Below are 15,061 nucleotides of genomic sequence, written 5' to 3' on the forward strand. Positions count from 1 at the left end.
ATTTTTAAAAAGATTTTGCAAAAGAAAGAAAAGCTCAACAACTTTGCATCCCACTCCAAAAAAGCAGCTCAACAACTTTGCCCCCTCCCCAAACTCAACCATTGGGTTCAGTTTTTCACTTTTTGAAATATGGCAACCCTAGGTTTGGAATTCATTAGGTGTAATTTACAAAAAGAATGTAATAAAATTCATGGTGCTTGGTCCTCAGTAGTTCAGAGGAACATCTGCTTTGAGGTGTTGACTCAGGGGAAAAGGCAAGGTATAAATAAATAATTATTATTATAAGGTGCACGTTTATGTCAGTTTGGACAATTAATCAACTGGTGTGGTTCTTACTCAGAAAATTATTACTAATAATTGAGTGAGTTGACAGTCCTAAGAATATTTTTAAAATCAGAGGACTCCTGCACACCCTTCTCCTGCCTTCTCTCAGATTCCCTGTTCCTTTTTTGAGATGTGAAATGACTAGGCAGGAAATGGGAGAAATAGTAAAAAAAAGTTCTAGGCAATGGGTGTGGAGGGAATAGTTGCCTTCACTTCAGGAAAGATGCAGATTTCAATCAATGAAATCAATCAATAGCATTTGCTGGCTGCAAAGATGGCTCAGAGTTTCCTGGTGAGTGGCTGTATGATGAACGACTAGTTGTGCGGGACTTGAGGGAAGGCCAAAGGTCACTATCACCTTGAAATCTAATCTGCTGCCGTGCCGGCCACTTGCTGGAGGCCGGAAGCCATTTGGGTTCAACTGTGTTACAACAGAGCCAGACCAAGGGAGCTGCACACAGGTCCCCATTGAAATCCACGTGATGAAAAGGTGGCTGGACAAAGTGCGACTCACCTAGGATCCGGCCCAATCTTACTTTCCTTGATCAGTTGATTGGCCAAAGTACTGTTTGCATTACAATGGCCTGTTTTGCAGCCTGCCCCTCCTCATACGCAAGAGGGAAAGGCAAAAAGAAGAGAAGTGAGAGAGTGTATGATTATAAATCATAGGATCACAAAATTGTAGAGTTGGTGGGCACTCCAAGGGTCATCTAGCCCAACCCCCCTGCAATGCAGGAATCTCAGCTAAATAATAATAATAATATAAAAATAATAAAACTTACTTCTGCAGTGGTGGGAAAAGCTGCAATCTCCAAGACGTCCTGCTTGCACACCACTTTCTAAAAGCACAGGAGCTCCATCTGGCCTCCTCCTTCATCCAAGGGAAATAGGCGCTGCATTTTCTCGTGTCGCCTCAATTCTTTTTAACAGCCGTGCAACGCAGAAAATAACATCTCTCATCCAGACTGGACCAGTTCTCCTCTGAGTGGAGGCAAATCTTTGGTCTCAACACTCCCACCCATCCTCACCCACTATCTCTGGGGCCTAACCTGAACATGTTGAGCACTTGTTCTGTCATTTCAGAAGTGCCATAAAAGCAATTATTCACGAATGATAAAAAGAGGTATTTATAGGAGCCAACATTCTAATGAGAACTGAGTTAATGTAATTTAGGCACTCATTGGGATCACATGGGCTGCCGGGGAACCTTTGATCCTTGAATGAAAACTACATCTGAAATGAATCATTCACATTATTCCTCCATTCGAATTTATCAATCATCTCCTCCCTTTCCATGTAATTACAGCAGCTGCGGCTTTGGCCCTGGATGCCAAATGATTTTAAAGTGCCATTGTTTAATTAGAGATGTAATATTTCAGCATGCACAGTGCAGGAGTGAAGAAAATTCCCTCCTGGTCTCCTTTGATCCCTCTTAGCCTCCGTATTAATGTCAGGCGCGAGCAAAGCAAGTTGGACAAAATAAAAGTTATGTCTTCATTTAGAGACAGGTATAAATTAGCAGTGGGTGAGATCATTAATTTCATTGATTTGGGATTCAGTGCTTAAAGATTCATGCGGTAGATTTGGAGAGGGAGATTATATCTGAGGCTATACCGGGTCCCAGCGGGATCAAACTCCTCCAGCCTGTTGAGGTAGCTTCATTTGCTGAACACAAATGCAGTGAAAGACTTAAGCTGCTCTCGGTAGAAGTTCAGCCAGTGATTTGCATTGACCTTGGCAACCACGCTGGAGAATGAGGTGGAGGAAAGGCAGAAATGGCTGAATTAAAGGAAATGGAAGCTGTGCAGTTACAGTGGTACCTCGGGTTAAGAACTTAATTCGTTCCAGAGGTCCGTACTTAACCTGAAACTGTTCTTAACCTGAAGCACCACTTTAGCTAATGGGGCCTCCAGCTGCCGCTGCGCCGCCAGAGCACGATTTCTGTTCTCATCCTGAAGCAAAGTTCTTAACCTGAGGTATTATTTCTGGGTTAGTGGAGTCTGTAACCTGAAGCATCTGTAACCTGAAGCGTCTGTAACCTGAGGTACCACTGTACTTGGATGGTGGTGGGGTATGGCATCAAGGATACTGTGTTGTGCCTAAAGCTGTACCATTTATAAGAAGAAATATTCATATGTGTCAAATACTTCCACTTCCTGTTTTCAAGTAGAAACTACACACGCACGCACACGCGCGCGCACACACACACACACACACACACGCGCACACACTATTGTTCTGGAGACAGCAGTGCTTTTGAACACCAGGGTGCCGGAAACAACAGGAAGGGAAGGTGCTTTTGTGCTCAGGTCCTGTTTGGAGGTTTCCCACAGGGATCTGGTTAGCCACTGTGAGAACAGAATGCTGGTCTAGATCTAGATGGGCAACTGGTCTGATCCAGCAGACTCTTACATTCTTTAAAAAAACAAACCTTTCTAAACATACAGCGGTACCTCTTTGCGAACTTGATCCATTCTGGAGCCCCTTTCGCAACTTGAGCAAAACACAACCCGCGTCTGTGTGGGTCGCGATTCGCCGCTTCTGCGCATGCGCACGACGTCATTTTGCGCACCTGCGCATGCGCAAGCGGTGAAACCCGGAAGTAACCCTTTCCTGTACTTCCGGGTCACCGCAGGACGCAACCTGAAAACGCACAACATGAAGCAAACATAACAAGAGGTAATTCAAAGTGCTGGTGCTGACCTTTAAAGCCCTAAATGGCCTTGGCCCTGTTATACCTGAAGGAGTGTCTCCAAGTCGTTCCAAGGGTCTTCTGGTGGTTCCCTCGCTGTGAGAAGTGAAGTTACAAGGAACCAGGCAGAGGGCCTTCTTGGTAGTGGCGCCCACCTTGTGGAACGCCCTCCCATCAGATCTCAAGGAAATAAACAACTATATGCCTTTTTAGAAGACACCTGAAGGCAGCCCTGTATAGGGAAGTTTTTAATGGTTGATGTTTTGTTGAGTTTTTAATTCTTTGTTGGGAGCCGCCCAGAGTGGCTGGGGGAATATAAATAATAAAATTGTTGTTGTTAAACTTGCCCGCAGTCTTAAATTGTGCAAATATTTGCTTTTCTGTCAATCCTGCTTGTTGCCAGCAGAGCTTCCTTAAGTTCAAATACCAGATGCATACTTGCATTTATGAATAAAGATGGAAATGCACTGCATCTGAAAAGCTGTCCTCAAGCTGTTAACAGAAGAAGATCTTGGCCTTTCTAGTCCAGCACTCTGTTCTCACAGCAGCCAAGCCAATAGCCATGGAAGACCCACAATCAGAGCCTGAGTGCGTGGCAGAGTTGTTCCCACCAGCAAATGATATTCAGAGGCCTTCTCTCTCTCTCTCTCTCTCTCTCTCTCTCTCTCTCTCTCTCTCTCTCTCATAATTAGTTTTCACATTTTTGTATATCTTTACATTAACCATTTCGCACATCCAAAAAAATAAAAGGTTCCTTAGAAACATCGGACTTCCCTTCTTCCCTCCCAGGGTCCGTTCTATAATACAAAGTTATCTGCATCATTTTAAATTATCCAGTTACTAATTTTTCCATTAAAAAACCCAAAACCATATGACAAGAATTTCACATTACAAGCATCTTCACATTCCTGCCAGCGATTTTAGATCAGGCTTCCTCAACCTTGGCTCTCCAGATGTTTTTTGAGACTACAATTCCCAGCGTCCCTGACCACTGGTCCTGCTAGCTAGGGATCATGGGAGTTGTAGGCCAAAAACATCTGGAGGGCCGACGTTGAGGAAGTCTGTTTTAGATGTTCACAGTGGTTGTTAAGTAATGTAAATTTTATTCCAGTCTTTTCCAAATACTTGATCTTCCTGGTTTCAGATCTTCCCTGTCAATTTCGCCATCTCTGCATAGCCCATCAGTTTTGAACTGCCATTTTTCTTTTGATGGTACTGGTATCCAGAGGCCTACTGCCCCTCCCAGTGGTCATGGAACACAGCCATCATGGAACACAGCCATCATGCTGATCATCTCATCATCCACGACTTCATCTCATCCTGTTTTAGACCCAAAGCTGGTGGCCATTGCTGCCTTCTGTGGGAATGAATTCTATAATTTACTATAGGTAAAGGTAAAGGGACCCCTGACCATTAGGTCCAGTCGTGACCAATTCTGGGGTTGCGGCGCTCATCTCACTTTATTGGTCGAGGGAGCCGGCGTACAGCTTCTGGGTCATGTGGCCAGCATGACTAAGCCGTTTCTGGCAAACCAGAGCAGCGCATGGAGATACCATTTACCTTCCCGCCGGAGCTCACCCCGTTGCGGGGATTCAAACTGCCAACCTTCTGATTGGCAAGTCCTAGGCTCTGTGGTTTAACCCACAGCGCCACCCACGTCCCAGAATAATTTACTATACTCTGTGTGCAAATAAGTCCTTTTTTAAGTCTTCCTCCATTCAACTTCCTTGGTTAGCTCCAGACTTTTGTACAATGCTTTTCTCTGTCTGCTTTCTCCACACCATACAGAATCTTACACACCTCTATCATGTCTCCCCTTACTTGCCTGCCCTCTAAACTAAGGAACCCCGAACCTTTCTTCATAGGGGGGAGTTGCTTCAACACCCCTGGATTATTTTTGTGGCTCTACAAGCGCACTATCCCTGTCCATTGGCTGTTCTGTTTTGGACTGAGAGACGCTGTGCTCCAGTCTGGGGAAGGCGGGTTTAGAACATGCAAATAAACACCACCCATGTTCCTGCATGAATCACTAATTTCTGCCTCTTTCCCATGCTCGCTCTGTGCCATCTCCAGCTAAAAGGGTCAGGCAGCAGGTGGCAGGAAGAATCTCTGCCTGAGTCACTGGAGAGTCCCTTCCAGTTAGTAGGCTAATACTAGGCTAATTGGGCAAACCATCTGACCGAGTACAAAGCAGCCTCCTTTTGCTGTCTCACCTGGGAATAATTAAGACAGCCATCATCTACACACTTACATGGGATTCAGTCCAATTGAACTCACAGCACATTAGTTTGCCCCTGCACAGTTTGGGATGTACAGACTGAAGACAGTTATACCCTTGCTTCTTTTTAAATTTTATTTTGGAGTGGGGGGGGGGATGCTTTTAGATGGTCGACCCTGCCCGGTTCATAGCTGTCAACGTTTTCCTTTTTTTTTTAAGGGAAATTCCCTTATTCTGAATAGGATTCCTTGCAAGAAAAGGGAAAAGTTGACAGCTATGGCCAGGTTATCTCTTAAGGCCTTCCAGTAAGTCAAAACCAGCCATTTCTATAATGTCACCACCACCACTGGTCTTGCATTGCAGAGCAGAATCGGCTTACTGTATTTCATGCACGTTTTCCTGGACTAATTTGTCCTGCCGTTGTGTAATTATGAGTATAAGCATTTCTAAAGATAGCTGTTTTGCTGCATTAGCCAGGACACTGAGGGGCCAGGATACCAACTTTATCAATATATTGTTTTAATGTCATCCCATCACTCAGATTTTACTGATTTGCCATCCGTATTGAGAGACCTCCTCCGAGATCACGTCCCTCATTCCTAACAGAGCAGAAGTATCTTGAGATTTATTTATTTTTAATGGATTAAAACAAGGCACACAAGTTTAGGACAGGGAGCGTTAACATTACAGACAATGCATTTGCCCTCTTCATCAGCTCCCAGGCAAGAAATGTGCCTAAGAAGAGTCTCTTGGATCAGGCCATCAAGTCCAGCATCCTCTTCTCAAAGTGGCCAACTGGATGCCTGTCTGAAACCCATAAGCAGGAACCAAATGCAAGAGCACTCTCCCCTCCCCCATGGTTAGGGTAAGGCCACTGCTTCAGGGGGCAGGAGCTGCCTGGAATTCCCTGCCCACCTCTACCAGCAACGGAGACACGCAGCAGCCATCAGTGCAAGATTGCATCCATTTGGGAAACAGCCCTACTAGAAAAATTAACCAATAAACTAAAACTGACACTGGGACAAATAGAAGAAGACACCTTCACCCCGGTATGGCTCCCCTTTATCACATACACAACCCAACAAGACAACGACAAAAATCCACCAACAGCATATGAAACTATATGGCTAACCTGATCCAAAACACCCACCTACCCAACTCACACATGAAAACAAAGCTAACCACAGCCAACCACAAATGAATAACCACACCCTAGGCCAACCCCAGACAAACCTAGGCAGCATCTTAAAAAGCAGAGACATCACCTTGCCAACAAAGGCCCTTATAGTTAAAGATATGGTTTTCCCTGTAGTGATGTATGGAAGTGAGAGCTCGACCATAAAGAAGGCTGATCGCCGAAGAATTGATGCTTTTGAATTATGGTGCTGGAGGAGACTCTTGAGAGTCCCATGGGCTGCAAGAAGATCAAACCTATCCATTCTGAAGAAAATCAGCCCTGAGTGCTGGAAGGACAGATCGTGAAGCTGAGGCTCCAATACTTTGGCCACCTCATGAGAAGAGAAGACTCCCTGGAAAAGACCCTGATGTTGGGAAAGATGGAGGGCACAAGGAGAAGGGGACAGCAGAAGACGAGATGGTTGGACAGTGTTCCTGAAGCTACCAGCATGAGTTTGACCAAACTGCGGGAGGCAGTGGAAGACAGGAGGGCCTGGCGTGCTCTGGTCCATGGGGTCATGAAGAGTCGGACATGACTAAATGACTAAACAACAACAACAAGGCCAACCCCAACCTCTCTCACCACCAAAGGAACACAAGTGAACAGCAAAGAACCTGCACATGCAACGCTGACACCAAACCCTACATATAGTAAGTAAAATAGAAACATCGCCACCCGACCCCACCCCCACCCATCTTCCACCACCTCCACCTCTTTCCCACTTTTCTTCCTAATGAAATGAAACTGATTTGTAAAAATGTTACATGGGGGGGGGGAATACGAGAGAGAGACATTGCAAATACTTTTGTAAATCAAGAAAATCTTTAATTAAAAAAATAATAATGGGGAAAAAAGAGATTGCATCCATTTGGAGCAAGATTTCACTCAAAATCAGCACTGGTGAGAGTGCCGCTTCTCCTCTAGGCAGTGGATGGGACAGAGCAGGTGGCAGCGACAGGAACAGGTAGGTGGTGGCAGCAGCAGCAGCAGTGGTGATGGCGGCAGGGCTAAGCGGCCCTTCGTGTTTAAACCTCGTGGCAAAACGGGACGCGCCTCCCCAGCAGCGTTGCCGCATTAAGCTCTTAAAAATATAAACATCATCCTTCCAATGGAGAAGGCAGAGGGGAATGCCTCCAATTATATCAATTCTCATTTGACATTAAGAAAAATCAATCCAGATTTTTACACAAATCTGTATTTTCATTTAGAATGATCAGTTCTTTCCTTCAGTCTTCACATTAATATACAATCAACTGCCGGCAAGAGAGAGAGAGCCGAGCTGCCGAGCCACTCCAGAGGAAAGTTTCACCTTTTAATTTTTCATAGCAGATTAATTTTTAATCCGCCGACATCAGGGATCAGGGAAGGTCTCCTATGAAGCTGCCTCTTCAAAGGCCTTTTCCTTGGGTGGAGGCATCGCTCCTGTTCAATGAGTTACCCTTGAAGCCTCTGACTGTTCGTCAAACTCCCCTTCTTCCCCTTTGCCCTAGCCAGAAACGCGGGGCCTATTTTACAAAGGGGGGAACCCTGGAAATCAGGGCGGACAAGAGCACAGGTTGCACTACAACATCCCAGCGCATTTGGCAGCTGCATTGCTCGGCTTTTCAGTGCCACTGTATTCTGCTCTGGTCAGACCTCACCTGGAGTACTGTGTCCAGTTCTGGGCACCACAATTCAAGAAGGACACTGACAAACTGGAACGTGTCCAGAGGAGGGCAACCAAAATGGTCAAAGGCCTGGAAACGATGCCTTATGAGGAACGGCTAAGGGAGCTGGGCATGTTTAGCCTGGAGAAGAGGAGGTTAAGGGGTGATATGATAGCCATGTTCAAATATATAAAAGGATGTCACATAGAGGAGGGAGAAAGGTTGTTTTCTGCTGCTCCAGAGAAGCGGACACGGAGCAATGGATCCAAACTACAAGAAAGAAGATTCCACCTAAACATTAGGAAGAACTTCCTGACAGTAAGAGCTGTTTGACAGTGGAATTTGCTGCCAAGGAGTGTGGTGGAGTCTCCTACTTTGGAGGTCTTTAAGCAGAGGCTTGACAACCATATGTCAGGAGTGCTCTGATGGTGTTTCCTGCTTGGCAGGGGGTTGGACTCGATGGCCCTTGTGGTCTATTCCAACTCTATGATTCTATGATTCTAAGCCAGAGATGATGCATCTGTGTGTGTGTGTGTGTGTGTGTGTGTGTGTGTGTGTGTGTGTGTGTGATTAGGAGGATGCAGGACTAGCTGCAGTTAATTTAGTTTACAAACTAAGTTCAAATTTTTTATATAGCTGCAGTGCAAACACCAGCTGTGCTTGCTGGCCAGACAGGCTTTCGGAACCTTTGAAGTGAAACTCCAATGAAATTAATTGCAATATATCTTTGGAGGAACCATTTTACACCCCACCCTCCAAAAGAACTTTTTTTTCAATTTATTTGGGTTTGCTTTGCTTTACCTTTACCTTTTTACATTTCCTATAGCCTGTCTCTTTCCTCTATACGTAGGCACACACAAACATTAATACCCAGCTATTTAAAGGTCAAAACAGGTATGATATTTGCCAATCATTTTACCCTTGCATAGTTGATTTTTAAAAATTAAATCACCACCACCGTCATCACCGTCACCAAATAACAACAACAACAACAAGGCCCAAGGGTTAAAGCAAGGACTGAGAATCTGGGGGCTGTTTTGATGTTGTTGGAGTCCAATTCCATCAGTTCCCACCTTCATGGCCAATGAATAAGGAGAAGGGAAGCTACCTATATTCCAACAGCAGCTGAAGAACCACACTTTCCTATCCCTGGCCTAAAGCCTCACTGCTTGACACTGCTACCCCAGTCTGCCCCAATTCTTGAGCTGACTAGGCTACATGTAGTTCAGTCCCAAAAGGCTGAATGGCCAAGTTTCGATGGGTCCACGTTGCAGGTAGATTAGATTTCAACCACTTTGCCATACCTTCTTCTAAAGAATTGTGGGAACTATAGATTGACAGGCAGATGCTGAGAGAAAACATCTGCTCATCATCCCCCACCCCAAGGACTGCAATTCGCAGTGCCAAGGGAATAGTCTATTAAGCGAAAACAGACCATTATTTATCCCAGCTTGTTAACAAATGCAAAGTACCAATTACAGAAGGACTTAAGAATCCATATTTTATGAGCACAAAAACTAAAACCAACATGCAATACCCACAATTATTGGTGGTCTTCTGAGCAAATCAACATTTCCTTCATCAGACACATAGTCACGTATAAGAAATTCCATCAGCTTCGGCCATGGCCCCAGCTGTGCCCTATCTAGCCTAACTAGTGTTGTCTATGCTCTGATAACCTCTGGGTTAGATTATTGCAACACGTTATATATTATACATAGGGCTGCCTCTGAAGATGGTTCAGAAACTTCAGCTGGTGCAAAATTTGGCAGCCAGGTTGCTCACCGGCGCAGGGCGGTTTGAGCATTTTACACTGTTCCTGGCCCAATTGCACAGGATGCCAATTAGTTTCTGGGCCCAATTCCAAGTGCTGGACCACCTCTCTCCATGTGAATAAACCTGGACCCTGAGATCATCTTCTGACACCCTTTTTCATGTGCCTCCTCCGTCAGAGGTTCAGAGGATGGCAACACGAGAATGGGCCTTTTCTGCAGTGGCTCCCTATTTGTGGAATGCTCTCCCCAGGGATGTTTGGCTGGTGCCTTCATTTAGGCACGAAGGGAAAGCTTTCCTCTTCAACCAAGCCTTTGGCTGATTAACATCTGATGCCCTTTTAAATGTGTTTGTGGGAGTGGGAGGGCATGATGATGATGTATTGTGTGTTTTTATCTTTTTATTTTGTGAACTGTCCTGAGATCTACGGCTGAAGGGTGGTATGCCAATGTTGATGGTGGTGGTGATGATGGTGATGATATCAATCAACTTCTTCACTGGTGTAATCAGACACCACTGTAATCAGTTGGATCAGACCAAATGCTCATCTAATCATGTTTCCTGTCTTCACAGTGGCTAAAAAGATGCCAACAGGAAGCCTGAAAGCAAGATCTGAGTGTAACAGCACTCAGGAACGGAAATATCAAGGGAAACTTCCTCCATTGGTGGAGATAGTACACACCCATCATGCCCAGTAGCCACAGATAGTCTTATCCTCTATACATTTGCCCAACACTCTTTCAAAGCCATCAGAATTGATGACCATCGCTACATCTTGCAGAAGCAAATTCCACAGTTTAAGCCATTTCCACTAACTTGTATTTTTGTACACCACCTTCACTAATATATACATTTTTAGGTACATGCTGTATCCTAGCACACATTTTTTTTGCATGCACGTTCCTTGGAGAACTGTATTGCAAAGTTCAGAGAAGCGAGAATTTTTCAAAGGCTGGCTAGCTGTATGTTTCGGGTGAGATATTGTTTCGGAAAGTGAGAGAGGAGGAAGGAAGGATGGGAGAGACCTGAAGGTGCCAGGAGCCCTCTCTTGAGGGTCAACAAAGAAATGGGTGGAGAGTAGTTGGCTGACGTTTCTGCCGCCAAAATGAGCAGGGCTTATTGAGTCTGAAGGAAAGCCCAAGGGTGGTCTGCTAGTGAAGGAAGCAAGGAACAGCTGCCCCAAGCTCTGATGGACTGTGACAACCCCATGGGAGGAGGGAAGAAGAAGAGTTTGGATTTGATATCCCGCTTTATCACTACCTGAAGGAGTCTCAAAGTGGCTAACATTACCCTTTCCCTTCCTCCCCCACAACAAACACCCTGTGAGGTGAGTGGGGCTGAGAGACTTCAAAGAAGTGTGACTAGCCCAAGGTCACCCAGCAGCTGCATGTGGAGGAGCGGAGACGCAAACCCGGTTCACCAGATTACAAGTCTACCGCTCTTAACCACTACACCACACTGGCTCCCATCATGCTTTTTCTTGGGCTTTCCTTGAGGTGTGAGAAGCTGAAAAAAACTGGGTTACCGAGCCCGTGACACCAGAGCATTTGCTAATTTTGCTTTTCTACGAGAACTTCTTCCCACTGAAAATTTTCTGCACCGATTTCTCTAAAAGTAAACAAAAACAAAAAGCACAGCACAGCAGTGGTGTGTATAATTCTAAAGAACAAACACAGCATGTGTGTATAATTTTAAAGAACACCCACCGTTCTCCTTGGCTGCTGGAAACCCCACCCAGAGCGCCCTCTAGTGTCACAGCCTATAGAGGAGCTTGCTTTATACCTCACGAAGGTTTTGTTCTCAACCATGAGGGCTAGAAGCAGGAGTGATGCCCAGTGAGTTTCAGTGAAGTTACCCGGTGATGGGGCTAATGCAAAGGATTGGGCTGCACGGATGCTCCTCTAACAGTGAGGATTTAAACCCCACCCCCACCCCCCACCCCTTGAAAGGATAAGAATGAATTTGTTCTCTCGAACTGGCTTTTCAGTAAACCACCAGGAGCGGCTGCGTCTCCTAAGAAATATGCAGCGTATAAAACACTAACAATAATAAGAGCACCATTACTAGAGGCTCGGCAAAAATATTCGATCAATACTCGCTGTTTTGCTTATACTCGCAGCTAAACCTCTGCATTTCGAAACAGAACTTGCTTCCACTTACGAGTGGCGTACCTTGAAGATGACGCTCAATTAAAACATACAGGGAATGTATAATTTGCAAGACCTTGAGACAAGGAGCAGGTAATATGCTTTGGGGGGGGGGGGAAACACTCTCAGAAAAACACCATTGTGCTGACGGTTAGAAACCCTGTAATGCTCAGAAGCCCTGTTTCCTGCAACAAAAGAGCAGACAGTTGTAATTTCCTGTAATAATATTTTCCCTATAGATCTCAAGTGCCCCCCTCTCATTGCAGGTATCTTTTTCCGAGTGGAGGTTGCAGAGCTTACAAGTGAAGGATCATCTGTGATATTGAAGTAATTAGCCAGTAGGTGGCCATAGCCATTAAGCAATTTGCACCAGTTCAGATTCATTGCTGTGCTACAGTTTGGAGAGACGCCTCTCCTGTTGCTAAGAATGCGTCACTCCTATTCTCAACCTCTTATTTGTCTTCTCTTTTTTGCCATTATTTCAGCCTTTTCTCTGGGTGCGCACAGAAAATCCCCTGCAACTACTTCTGATAAATGGGTGGTGGAGGTGGGAGGGAGGGAGGAGAGGAAACGGCAGGAAGAAAAATATCCAGCTGTCTCCTTTGTTGTGCTATCCCAAAATTCTGATCTCAGTGCTACTGGGCTGGCCTTTAATATTTTGTGTTTGTTTGTTTTTTTCAAAAAAGGTCTTCAAAGCAGTCCGCAAGCTTAACATGGAAAATGTCAAAACAGCAACAAATTTTAAATAAATGATCCATCAGCAGCCATCATCTCCCTTGCCTATATATCCTTGCCTTCCTTTTGTTGAATTCTCCACTGCGCTGAATTTCAGGACTGTAAGCCTTTTGGGGCAGGGATCTGTCATGTATTTACGGCAATAATAACACTCTCCCATTTATTTATATTTTTAGGTCACCTTTAGATATATTCTTAGGTCACCTTAAAAACCCCTCTCAAGGTGGCATATAACACACAAAACAAAATAAATGCAGGAACAAAATTATCATTATAAGCCTTCAATAATAATACATTGTCATCAAGCCTAAACACACTCAGGATAATAACAAATGAAAACATGGGGTTCTTTTAGAACTTTTCTGAACACCAGAAATCATGGAGCTGTCACAGTGCAGGTGGCAATGTGTTCTAGAGATGTGGAGTCATGGCTGAAAAGACTCTTTCCTTTGGACATGCCAACTGATCGCAGATGATCAATGGGTACATGATTACTTTTCACAATATTGGCTGGCTTCCAGAGACTGTGGTTATGCTAATGGAGGGGGCATTTATCTGTTTTACTGGATTTGAATGGGCTACTCTCGTGTAATTTTGAGAAACAACCATAAGGTTATTAATGGTACAGAACATGGACGCAGAAAGTTCAAGCGTCAATCCCTGGCATCTCCGAGTTGACTCAGCAAAGACTCTGGAGAGCCACTGCTGGTGTAGACAATGTTGTGTGAGAGGGACCAATGAGTATAAGGCAGCTTCCTCGATTACCTTGCAACAGGTAACAGTGAACAATTGCATGTGCATTGAAAAGCAATGGAAGCGTTGCTCTAGTACAGTAGCTGCTGCCATAGTGAGCATGACAGAACAATGACTTTCCATCAAGACTATATAGACTGCTGGACTTGGTGAGGATTGCATGGAGACACCACTAACATGAATTGCTGCCTCTGTACCAGTTATGTACACATGGCCGATGCTCTTTATGTGATTGCAGCTGTCATACAGATGTTGATGGTTTCAGAATGAACTCCACTGGGCTGGTGATATCAAGGAGACTGCCTAGGGTGTGAACCAGGCCATGGTTGGAAACCCCAAGTTGTAACTTCATGGTAAGACCTCAAAACTGCAATCCCAGGTACGCTCACTTGGGGGGCATTTCATTGAACCCAGAATTCAGAGTAGATGTACATAGGTGCTGAGCTGCCCAGGTGAAGCTTATCTTTCTGCAAGACCAGCATGGCTGTAATTTTTTTCTGAATTTGACTGTTTTATCTTTTGTAACCTGCTTTGAGGGTGTTGTTGTTTTGTTTTTTTACCATCAAGCACTGCATAAATTTTCTGAAATAAATAGCTAGGTAAATAAACTAGCCAACTTACTGACTTGGGGTAATAACAACAACAACAATTATGCCGATCTCTGGACGTAGAATCTGAGAGAGCTAATCTAAGGTCTGTCTCACACGTGAATATTCATCACTTGATGACCGCAAAGCTAGGTGATGACTTAATGTGCGGGAGTCAGATACAGGCACACAGAATTCTCACAGTGTGTGTGTTGGGTCTGTTCACACTTCCAGTTCTGGCAGTGGTCAGCATGCATGCAGAATGGGCTCCAGCAGTTCCCATCCGCTTTGGTACGTATATGTGACAGTAGCTCCCATTTCACAAAGAGGATACTCAACAACTTACTAGATAATATTATAAGCAATTACTGCAAGGAAGTGCCAGGATACAGCAGAGAGCGGAGGCAGACGTGCTACATAATGGAATTGCTGCAGGCTGAACACCGATGCCTTTAATCCCCCACTCGTGCCACTCCCCACAAATGGGGAGAATTCATGGAATCACATAATTCTTTAATGTCCGTGTACATGTATCTGGTAATCAAAGCTTGGCTGCAATCTTGTTATTTGGTAAAGCAAGTAGAAAGAAAGACAATGCATGTAATTTCTGAAATTCTCCCCTGCTTTTCTTTTTTGACCTTTGGTATTTGTACGTTATCGATGCTTTCTCTAAACCATTGTACAAAAACACCTTGAAGTGTCAAGCTTTAAAAATGAGTCTTCTTTTCTCTTTCTCCTCTGCAGCTTGGATTATCTTGGCCTTGTCAAAATACATTCTCTAGTTAGAGGTTGGAAATATTTCCCTCCTGGCTCCTAAGTATTGATTTTTTTCAACACTCGGCTCTGTCTGTCAGCTGAAGAGGTGAAAGGTGAAAGTTCATCCAGCACTGCCTGGCTTTACCTTCCTATTAATGTCGTGCCCTTTCTGCGTTTGATCAGTTTATGTGATCAGCAACAGAACATTTACTGAGCAGATTCTACCTATAGGAAAAAAAATATTTAAGCCATC

The sequence above is a fragment of the Podarcis liolepis genome (assembly GCF_965112155.1).
Source record: "Podarcis liolepis genome assembly, chromosome: 11".
Classification (NCBI taxonomy): Eukaryota; Metazoa; Chordata; class Lepidosauria; order Squamata; family Lacertidae; genus Podarcis; species Podarcis liolepis.